The sequence below is a fragment of the Artemia franciscana genome, chromosome 16 (assembly GCF_032884065.1).
Source record: "Artemia franciscana chromosome 16, ASM3288406v1, whole genome shotgun sequence".
Classification (NCBI taxonomy): Eukaryota; Metazoa; Arthropoda; class Branchiopoda; order Anostraca; family Artemiidae; genus Artemia; species Artemia franciscana.
In genome coordinates, this window is record NC_088878.1 from 7327401 (window position 1) to 7338587 (window position 11187).

At 33.3% G+C, this 11187-nt stretch overlaps 1 long non-coding RNA gene across 1 annotated transcript; it reads left to right on the forward strand.

Moving 5' to 3' along the window:
* The first annotated feature begins 210 nt into the window (after positions 1 to 210).
* LOC136036989 (uncharacterized) lies at positions 211 to 5354 on the forward strand. The gene is made up of 2 exons (XR_010619843.1): positions 211 to 3247; positions 5167 to 5354. It is a non-coding gene; the product is annotated as an uncharacterized LOC136036989 (long non-coding RNA).
* The last annotated feature ends 5833 nt before the right edge of the window (positions 5355 to 11187 follow it).

The window sequence follows — 11187 nt, forward strand, 5'->3', positions numbered from 1 at the left end:
TGCTCTGGCTGGCGAATCAACAGAGGCTGAGGTGATGTGTGGGGGAAGTGCTTCTCTGGGGCTTGTTGCAACGCTGATAGCCATATTCTAGCATGTTGATCCTCCATCGTGGACTGGATGCCAGATACTTAATGCGGAGCATTAAGTATACTTAATTAATTAATTAAGCATTAAGTATACCGTATTAAGCATTAAGTATATCATTTTTTTTTAGCATGATACTAAGTACAATGCCACTGCTTGGTGGGTCATTCTTCTAATTTTATTCTTCAGGGTAGTCGCTTCTTTAGGTTTTTCCCCCTGAAATGTTGTTGCATTTTCCTGCATAGTACTTTAATCTCTTTTGTAACGTATGGACGATCTGCTGATAAAAGTTTGTTAACTTTTTCAGGGAAGTTCAGGGAAGTTTGACTCCTTGTCACAGTTCTACTTTTTAGAACAATAAAAAACTTTAGCGTAAAAAGCGAGGCGTTGAGGACAGGACAACCTTTTTCATATACGGAATAATTTCTGCTCGTTTTAAGTTTTAATGTCGCTCCTTACTTGCAGTTAAAAAACTTGTTTTTTTTGTTTATTTAATTTTAAAGAGAACGAGACAAAGCAGGAAAAAATGATATGTTGATCAAATACAAATGACAAATACATACAAAAAGCGGGAAAAAAGAAGAAAAAATTGAAATAAATTTATAAGAAACTTTAAAAGCTCTAACAAGAGCCTCGTTTACAAGATTTATATGTTGAAATCGGATGATCCTTAAAAAGAACAGAATAATCAGATTTGCAGATAATTACTAAATTTTGCGTGAACAATTTTCAAAATTTGGGATTCTTTTCCTTCTTTGTAATTTTGATCCACCAAATGCATCACGTGAAAAATAAATACTTGAACGTGCTTCTACTAAATCACAGTAGTCATAAATAATGCTGATGGCAATGAGCAAGGAAGTTGCCGATTGGAAAGGGAAAAGACCTCTATTTTGCAATATAAGTTTGTACCCTACCATCAATTCACATACTTGTCTCGTTACCACTGACCTCCATCACCTCCCATCACTGAACTTCATCACCTCCACACTTGCATATCTCGTAACTACAATCGGTATCTCCATAAGTGACTTTAAAATTGGACTTAAAATACTGAAGGCATACACGCACACATATATTTCTTTTCAATAATAAATTTTAATATTTAATTTTTCTTCTCAATAACAAATTTTAATATTTAATTTTTCTTTTCAATAATAAGTTTTAATATTTATTTTTCTTTTCAAGAATAAAATTTTAATATTTATTTTTTTTAATAATAAATTTTAATATTTAATCTTTCTTTTCAATAATAATTTTTTTTGGGAGGGAGGAGAACACTGATAAAAAACAATTTTTATTCAATAATTTTAGTTAGCAGTTCCAGGAATCAAAGAAATTTGGGATCTCACTCCTTTCGTACGTTACAGACTCAATACCCCCTCTCATTCAATGGCAGTTCTGGCCTCTCTTGCCTCTGGGTTAGAATCTTGATTTGCACCACCCCCCTCCTGTATACCGCAGAATTTTTGGACTAAACTTAAAAAAAAATTTATTTATTAACAATTTTTTTTCAATTTATGAATTATTTATTATGAAATAGATTAATTATTATTAGTTATTTAAATTTGAATTTATTTAAATTTTTCAATTATTTAATAATTTATAAATTATTTTTATTGTTTTTATTTGTTTGAAATTTTTGCCCCTTAGAACATCTACGCCCGGGGCAAATACGCCCACTGCTCGCAAAAGAATAATTCTGATTTTGACTAGAGTATTCAAAAAAAAATTTAAAAGAATTACCTATTGTGAACCAAAATAATTCGATTTTACGCACAGTGGCCCAAACCTTAGCAGACAAATTACGTGGTGGGCTTTTAAAATCATACTTTTGAAATTTACTTTTGAAACTATAAAAAAAAACTCTTAACCATACAAAAAAGTAGTATTTTCTAGCTGATGTCGACCAAATTACAGTAGGCATGGGCAAGGAAGCTGCTCATTAAAAATGCCTTATTTGCAATCTTTATTGCTACGCAGCCATCATTACTAGAACTTATACAGTCAAGATTGCCACCGCCACCGGCATAGTCGCGACCACTGCTATAAGCTTTGACATTGCCATCTCTATCTCCACAAAGTTTGTTTCAGTTGACATGACGATGTCTTTTAGTATAGAAGGCCCTACATTCTCTGCCGTCGTACGATAAAACGAAGAATTAAAAAAAATAAAGAAGACGAAATAAGAGAAGTGGTGACAAAAGGCAAATTATCCTCCAGTGAAAAAAAAAAAAAAACCAAAGATAAAGACTATGATATTGAATTTTACAGTCTCTACCGGTGGTGCTGATTTTCGTTTCGTGGCCCTTCAGCGAGGAAGTGCAATGAAGGGTTTTCATTGCATCCCGTGTTTTTGCACACTGTTTTTGCACGTGTCAGCCGTGTTTTTGCACGTGTCAGCCATCCCGTGTTTTTGCACACTCTTCTTGTTTACCTCCTCTAGATTTCTCCAGGTGCCGGTTTAGAGCCGGGTCAACTCTGGCTAAGCTTACAGAGTCACGCTACTGACCCCGTTCCGAACCTAGCAACCAGCGACACCAGGATTTGAACCTCTGTCCCCATGGACAAAGGATTTAAAGTCAAGCATGCTAACTGCTCGGCTAGAAAAGCTCTCAACAAAGCAAGAATTTAAGCGAAAATCTTTATGAAGCTGTCTTTTTCTCTGCGTTTTTTCGTGCCTCGTAATAGCATCTCTACCTCTTTATATTCTCTGCTGTCCATAGCAAAGTTAGATCTAGAATAAAACCTTGGGAGGGGGGAGGCAATGTGACAAGGGCGCCGATAATTCACCAACTTGACAAGTTTATTAAAAAAGAGTGTAAAACAGACAAAACACGGAATGAGGGTACCAGAGAACTCCTGGGGAGGTGTTCCCCCTAGCCTCCTGTATCGACTAGCGACTCTGTGGTAGCAATTTTAATCAAAAGTGAGGTATATGTGGCTATTACCTCAAACCGCAGAACTTGGCAGCCCCTATCACAATCATCACCAATGGTAATAAAATCAGATTCGAATTGTCTACCACCAAACATTTAACATCTTAATTTTGATTTTGACAGGAATCCTCAACTGTGCATTGAAAGTAAATGACAATTCAGAATCAAAATAATTAGATTGTATGGATAATGGTTGAAGTTTGTGCAACCAAATTACGTGACGAGTAAGTCTTTTTTATTTATAGTTTATAAAATAGCGTATAGCATTTAACAAAAAAGAAACTTATGTCTGTAACGGATTTTCACCAAATTTGACTTGTCATCCAAACTTGTAGTGGCAATCAGCAAGGAAGCTGTCCATTTGAATAAAAAGAGCCTCTGTTTTGCAACCTTTGTTAGTACCGAAGCCAAAATGTATAAAACATAATTTAACCACACTAATGAAGTTTATCAAATACCAAACAATTTAAGTAGCCATGACATAAGAAATGGTATAAAAAGTATTCATTCCTCATTTTTAATTCAATTAACAATGGGGGAAACTAATGCTGTATCATTTAGTTTAATGAATAAGAAGATATATGTCCTAAATGTTGGTTTTTGCAAATTATGTGAACTAACCCCATGATGACATGTTTAATGTTTATACTGTCGTATCATGACATCATTTAAAACGAAAGTAGCTATTCATTTATACCTTTGGTAAAGGATGTATACGCGAATGTTAATTTTCATGATAAGGAATTTTTTAGCGAATTCTGGTCTTTTTGAATACTCCAGGGGCTACTCACTTTCAAAATCATGTATAGCATGTAATATGTGCGTGGCAGATGTGTGCCGCATTTAGTGAAAATTTTGCCATGCTTGTTATGAAGAATCATGGTATGGCAGAAATATACCATGGTTTGTGGAACGGGTGGCACCCAAGATGAGTACCAAGATGTGAAGTACAGGGGAAAACTTGTAAATACCATCAGACGACGAATTAAAATTTGCTTTACCCCGTCATCGTATTCTTTTGATGTCATGATATGCATTTTGATACAATCATTAATAAAACTAATGTTTTGTCCAAACTACTAACCCTAAAAACCCATTCAAAATGTTAGTCACTTTAGGCCAGCAATTTTTCAAAATTCCTCCACTTTGTCTTATTTACAGAGGATTGGCGAGGGCTGCAATTTTGGAGACATAGAGCAATTTATCTTTTTTTGGAGGGTAAATGGTGCAGTCTAGCTAAGAAAAAATTTCTATTATAGCCATTGTTAAAATATAAATGTATTTCATTAAATATATTCACAGTTTTGAGGATTGAACCCCACAATCCTTATCAAAGATCCAAAAAAGTTTCATCACCATTTTTTATGGAATCCTATAAAGGTTTTTAATGAGTTTTATTATCCAATACTAGTATAATCTATACTACCCTTTACCCCTTCTGAAATTTGTTTGGAGAACGGAACTCAAGTGATTTAAGAGAAGTGGCACGAAGAGTTCTACGAATTTCACAGTAATTTCTTACAGTAATTTATTATTATTTTTACATATTAACCTGTTCTTTTTTTTCTAAAGTTTGCCCCTGCTGTGGTAAAATTTGTGTACCTAACTGGGAAAGAAAACCATTTTTTGGGGAAGAGGGGATCCATTATGAAAAACGTCATTGTACAGCCCAATGGCATCGATTCACGAAAATTTCGGGGCAGGAAGAGATTTATTTTTTCAGTTATCGGAGGGGGAGGGCACTTTTTCTTTTAAATTCCTTTTATGAATGGTGTCTGAGTGAAAGGCAAAGCTGACATAACTCTTTTTCAGGATTATATAAGAATGATGTCATTTTCACTTTTTGATAGATATTGTCTATCAGCCGTCCATCCTTGGGCAGAACTAGGGTAGATAGTCATAGAAATAAGGGATGGTCGTTTTTTTGGGTTGACTCATGACTGGCAATATTTACTGGAGTTGTATGCAAAACGGGGGACTGAATTTTATTTATGAGTTTTCTCTGTTTTATTGCTGCTCCAGAGTGTGTCGTAATTTTTCGGGGGGCCCTTTATAGGTCATTAGTAATTCTTATTTTATTGTTTTCTGTCTTTGGGTTATTTTTATTACTCCAAATGCACTAACTTTGATTTTGTCCTTTCAGGAAATGCTCAAAAGTCCTGTTCTATTCAGTCTTAGACCTTTGGGGAGTGTACATACAAAAAAGGTAAATACAAGGGAAGAGGCGTGAAGTACTTAGTTTCCTCTTTCCGTTGTTCTGGGAAGTTTATTTTGTTAGCTTTTTATTCTTTTGAGATTTTTTTCTTATTAAATTTATTATTTTGCCTGTTGTTCCGCAGTATTTTGTATTTTGCATTTGTTTCTTGTGGGTCATAGATAAATAAATTAATAAGTACAGAAAAATATCAAAGTTAATATTTCTTCTGGTGATAACGATTTCGTCAAGTTAATTGGCAAGCTTGTTAATTATATTTCCTGCTTATTAAAAATCATGTTTACCTTGTTAAAATCTTATATCCAAAAGAAAAATAATTGGACGAGAATGGGCTAATTTTAAGCTTATTTGAAGTTTAAAAATATTTGAAGCGTGACTAGCAGATAAGTTTGTTTTATTCTGTAGTTGATTTTAATAACACAAAAACAGTAAAATCGTCTAAGTTTTACTGACCTTTTTAAGAGCACTTATTTAATTTGTAGATTTACTCATGTGGTTTTTTAGGTATATAAATATTCGGCATTAGTAATTTCTAAAATAAAGTAACAAAAAAGAAATAGTTGTTTTTTATTTTAATTTTTCAAAAACTAATTTTAACAAGAACGAAGGGTATTGGAATATTTTTTTTCATAATTTAGGGTGGTGTTTCGACTGAAAAGAAAAAGATAAAATCACTAACGGCAGAAGAAAAATTTAAGTTGACAGAGTTTTATTAACTAGACTACGGAGCGTCTGAGAAAAGGGTTTAAAAATATTTGATTGCGTTGTTCAGAATCGAAATTACAATTTAATACCCTCAGTAGATCCTGAGATGTTACAGATATCCCCTTTTAACAACCTGGATGAGCCTAATGTCTTTTGATTCAATTCAATATCCCCCTGGACATTCACTGAAAGTTTCAACTTAATGCCTCAACCATTCCTGAGGTACTGCAGATACGCCCATTTCATGACCTATATCTTCGATTTAATATATTATTCTCCTAAGAATTCTCTGAAAATTTCGACTTGACACTCATAGCCGTTCGTGATTGCAGATACACCATTTTGACAACCTGGATGCGCGTAACGTCTTCTGATTTAGCTCTAAATTATCTGACAGTTTCAACGATACACAGTTGTCAGCTTCTGAGATATTACAGATACACTCTTTCAGTCAATTTGATTTAGTTCAAATTCCTTTCAACATTCACTGAAAGTTTCAATTTAATAGCCTCAGCCGTTCCTGGGACATTGCATGTAGGCCATTTTGACAATGTACAGAGTGCATTTTAATATATTTCAAAATCCCCTTCAGCATATCCTGAATGTTTCAAATTAATACCCTTAATCGTTCCTGAGATACCGAATAAGACCCCATATCCCAATAAAAGTTAAGGCCCTTACCCCAGGGTTTCTGGGTTCATGGAATCCCGGCAGGTATATTTATCCGATCTTTCAACTATTATGAACAAAATGACTATTTAAGGATTTTGATCGAATGTCTTTGGAGGCTACGGAGGGAAGGGGCAGTAAAAAAGTGCAAGACTGCTTGCCCTCAATCGCTTTTAATCCTTAAAAGGGTGCAAGAGCGTTGCATCTAATTAGTTGTTAACTACTAATTGCTGTGAGTTGTAGTTGTAATTGTCTGTGAGTAATTGGTTGTTACTAATACTCAAAGAATCTAAATGCATTATTTAGTTTTTCCACATCTCTGTAAAATATATGTTTCTGGCATAACAACTTTCGAATGGCCACAGTAGAGATAATGTGTTGACTTTATCATTGGAGGCTGAGGGGTTGACAGTCATCTTTTCCGTTCTTAGCTCACTATAACAGTTTCAGTTGAAAAAGGAGAAGCAGTTTCACAAGAGAACTTTAAAAATACATATATATATATATATATATATATATATATATATATATATATATATATATATATATATATATATATATATATATATATATATATATATATATATATATATATATATATATATATATAGATATATATATATGACAAAAAAATATAACAGTTTCAGTTGAAACAAAAACTGTGAATTATCAGTTTAGCGTACATATACTGATATGTATTCCTTAAGATTTGATAATTATTAAAGTATTAAATTTTAGGACATTTTGAACGTATTTTGTCGTTTAATGTCGTAGGATAAAAGGATTAGAATGTGTTTTGAGTCTTCAGCAGGAAAGTGAACGCAAAACAGATATTTTTGTTTAAAAAATGTAAGACAAGATAAATTTGTCATTAGCAGCGCAATTGCCCTGCCTAAGTAAAGAGCGATGTGGGCACAATGTATTTTTTTTTTATTTTTTTTTAGACCAGGGTACTTCGTATCAAAGGAGTTGTCGTAAAAATTTCGAAAAGGGCTCGCTCATTCGATGGGAAGTTGAAAGAGCTAGTGCCCTTTTTAATAGTCAAAAGTGAATGGAAGGCATCTAATCCCCCTCCCGAGTCCACCATTTTCCCAATCATATTTAATCAAAATTTTGAGTTAGCCACTTTGTTCAACGTTGTTGAAAATTCCAGAAATTATGTCTTTGAGGACGAACCCTCCCCCCCAGAGCCCTCAGGGCAAGGGTTAAAAGTTTTGGCTTTTTGCCTCTCATGTAAAATGTATAGTTTTCAACATACCACTTTTTGAATTTCCCTACTTTGCATGATGGTATAGCTCTATCATTGAAGGTTGAGGCCTTGACGGTTCACTCTTATTCCCTCCCTGGTTTTCTTGTCTTCGCACTTTTAACAGCCCTGTCCGGGGGCGCATATGTATATGGGTGGAGGGGCCCCAAGAAATGTTCAATTTCCCCGACTTTCTTGGTTCAATCAAATTCTAAATAAAATTTAATCTTTTAGTATTGAAACCCACTAATCTTTTACAATTGAAACCCGCCCCCTCCCTAAAAAACTCCTTTTGTAGGTACCTGTTCCTGTCCATAGGTATCACATGTGAGGCAATTTCTCACCGTTGTTAGTAATAAGTTCGCTCTATATTTTGTAGGATACCCTAATTTCTTCTAAATCAATATTTGATATAAAAAAACTGAGTAAATACCACTCATTGATTAAATTTTTCCTCCTAAATTAATTATAGTGTCATCTTTGTGCTTTCATTACAATGAAATAGTACACACTACGGCTGAATGGCATTGTATGTTTAATCAGCAAATTACCATCTAAATATGGGCCGCTCATATGTAAATCAACTAGCTTACTTGTATATTTAGCTTGTATGTTTATTTACCAAAACCCTTTAACAGAAAATTATTACAAAACTTACTGTATACGTTTACCAAGAACTTTTGCTGCAAAGCTAAGTTTCTTCCAGGGGCGGAACTAGAGCAAAAACTTGGGGGGATATGACAAGGGAGCCAATAATCATTTATTGCTATATTTGGGTTCTTCTCAATAATTGGGGGGGGAGGGATTGGGGTCTTCTCCACCCCCTGGATCTTCCAGTGGCTTCTTGTATATAAATAATTGAAAGTCATACCGGGTTTCTTAACTTACATTCTTAAATGCTTAGCATTGATAAACTGTAAACAAGAATGCAATACCTTTAATATTAATATTTTCATATTATATTTTTCATATTAATTAATATTAGTAATATTTATATTTGAAACTTATTAATATTTTTCATATTAATATTTCATATTCAATTATTAGATTATTACTCAAACACCACTTGCTCAGGTGCCAAACCGATTAACTTTCTTTAAAAATTTAGTTTTTATATTTTAGAATCAAAACATTTTACTGATTCCAATTATTTTCGAAGTCTATTAAGAAATGTCTTAAAAATAAGGATAAATAACCCTAATGATCAAAAGAAAAGTCTCTTGAAGACTTTTATGTGCCTATTTGACTAACCTGATTAAAATAAAACTACTCGGACTTGGACTCAGTAATTCAAAAAGCGTTATATGACAATTTTTTGATAAATGGGGTTCCTAATAATCCATTTTTAAACGCAGCATATCCTATCAACTAGTTTAATCCTTTTTCTTGCCTGCTATTTGGTTAGGGTACCCCACAGAAATATAGAGCGGACTTATTACTAACAACGATCAGAAATGGCCTTACGCATGATATCAGAAACAGGTACCTATCAAGAAACCGACTGGAACAGGAACGGGCAGGAGCAGGTACCTACAAAGAAATGTGTTTAGGGAGGAAGTGGGAGGGTTCAATAATAAAAGATCAAATTTCATTTAGAAATCGCTCAATCACTCAAATACCAGATCAAATGCCGAACCGATTAACTATCTTTAAAAATTTATTTTTATATTTTAGAATCCAAATACTTTACTGACTCCAATTACTTTCAAAGTCTATAAAGGAATTCCCTAAAAATAAGGATTAATAATCCTAAAGATCAGAAGATAAGTCGCTTGAAGACTTTACGTGTTTATTTGACTGAACTAATTAAAAACTAATTAAAAAAAGCTACTCATACTTAGCTTCAATAGTTTAAAAAGTCTTATGTGACAATTGTTTGCTAAATTGGGTTTCTAATAATCCGTTTTTAAACACAGCATACTTCCTCAACTTCTTTCCCACCAGTTATTTGGTTAGAGATATACTTCCAGTTCGTTTTATTTATTGGTCTTCTACTTAGAAATAAGGCTGATTTATTCTTTGATGTTCTTAAGACGGGGAAAAAATAAACAAGAAGCTGTTTTTCGTCTAAGATTTCCAGTAGCTTGTGCTCTATGCATATTTGAATTTTTCCCAGGAATGTTTCATATCTATATATCCAACTTCTTTCATATTGTAATTGCCAAAAAGTCATTTATATTTATTATTTCTCATATTCTCTACACCTATAGTTTCTATATGTATAACTGTACATTATCTAGTGAGAAAATTTTTTTATTGACTCTGAATATTAGGCTTAATTATGGAGAAGTGATTAGAAACAATCTCCTAACGCTTTTTTTAATAGAAGATTCTCTGACAAATATCTCTTATTTAAAAGCATTTAGCATAAACTTAATTCGACCAACATGTTTCGAACAAGCTTCAATGTGTGGGTTTTTCTTTTGCAATACGGTTTGATTACTGATAGAATTTGAAACTTTTGCCATATTTGTGTTGTGTATTCTTTTACCAATCCCAGAAATAGTTTAAAAAAATCATCAAACAACAAAGAGAGATAAAATTCCACAAAAAAAACCCTGAAACGAGACTGTGGCCAGTAGATAGAAAAGACTAAAATAACGCGGATATTTTGCCTGTATCCAAACTAGGCGTCCTCAGCACAAGATAAAAAGAAAAAACGCTAAACTAAAAACAAATAAAACCACCACCAATAATAACAATTACAATTGTCGCTACTGATCCACGTAGGGAAAAGAAGCTATTAGAGTTACTTCAATGAGAACATCAAAGCAACTGAGGTAAAATTATGAAAATTGAAACTAAGTTAACTATTCTGTTGCGAAATAATCCTCTTGTTAGTTAATATTGAAGCAACTCTTTTTGGTCTGGTATATAATTTTGTCCCCTGGTACAAGATTTCATCTGGCCACCTTTTCTCTCTACTGGCCGCAGTCTCGTTTGAGTTTTTTTTGCGGAGTTTTATCTTTCTTTGTTGTTTGTTGTCATGTCTGGCCAGTTCGGGTAAGAAATTTCAAAATAATCATATATTTGGTATCGTATTCTTTTGGCATACTAGAGCAACATTCAATTGCAAAATGTTTTGTTTTATATCGTAAACTTACAAAATTTGTCCCTTTTTTGCCATTTTATCCCCTAAATTTTTTAAAATTTTGACTTTATTTGCCCTTTTTTGTTACTATGTCCCAGCACATTGTGTCCTTTTGACTTAAAAAGTGTCAGTTGGCAACCTTGATAATAAAATTTTGACTTTATTTGCCCTTTTATGTCACTATGTCCCAGCATATTGTGTCCTTTTGACTTAAAAAGTGTCCAGTTGGCAACCCTGA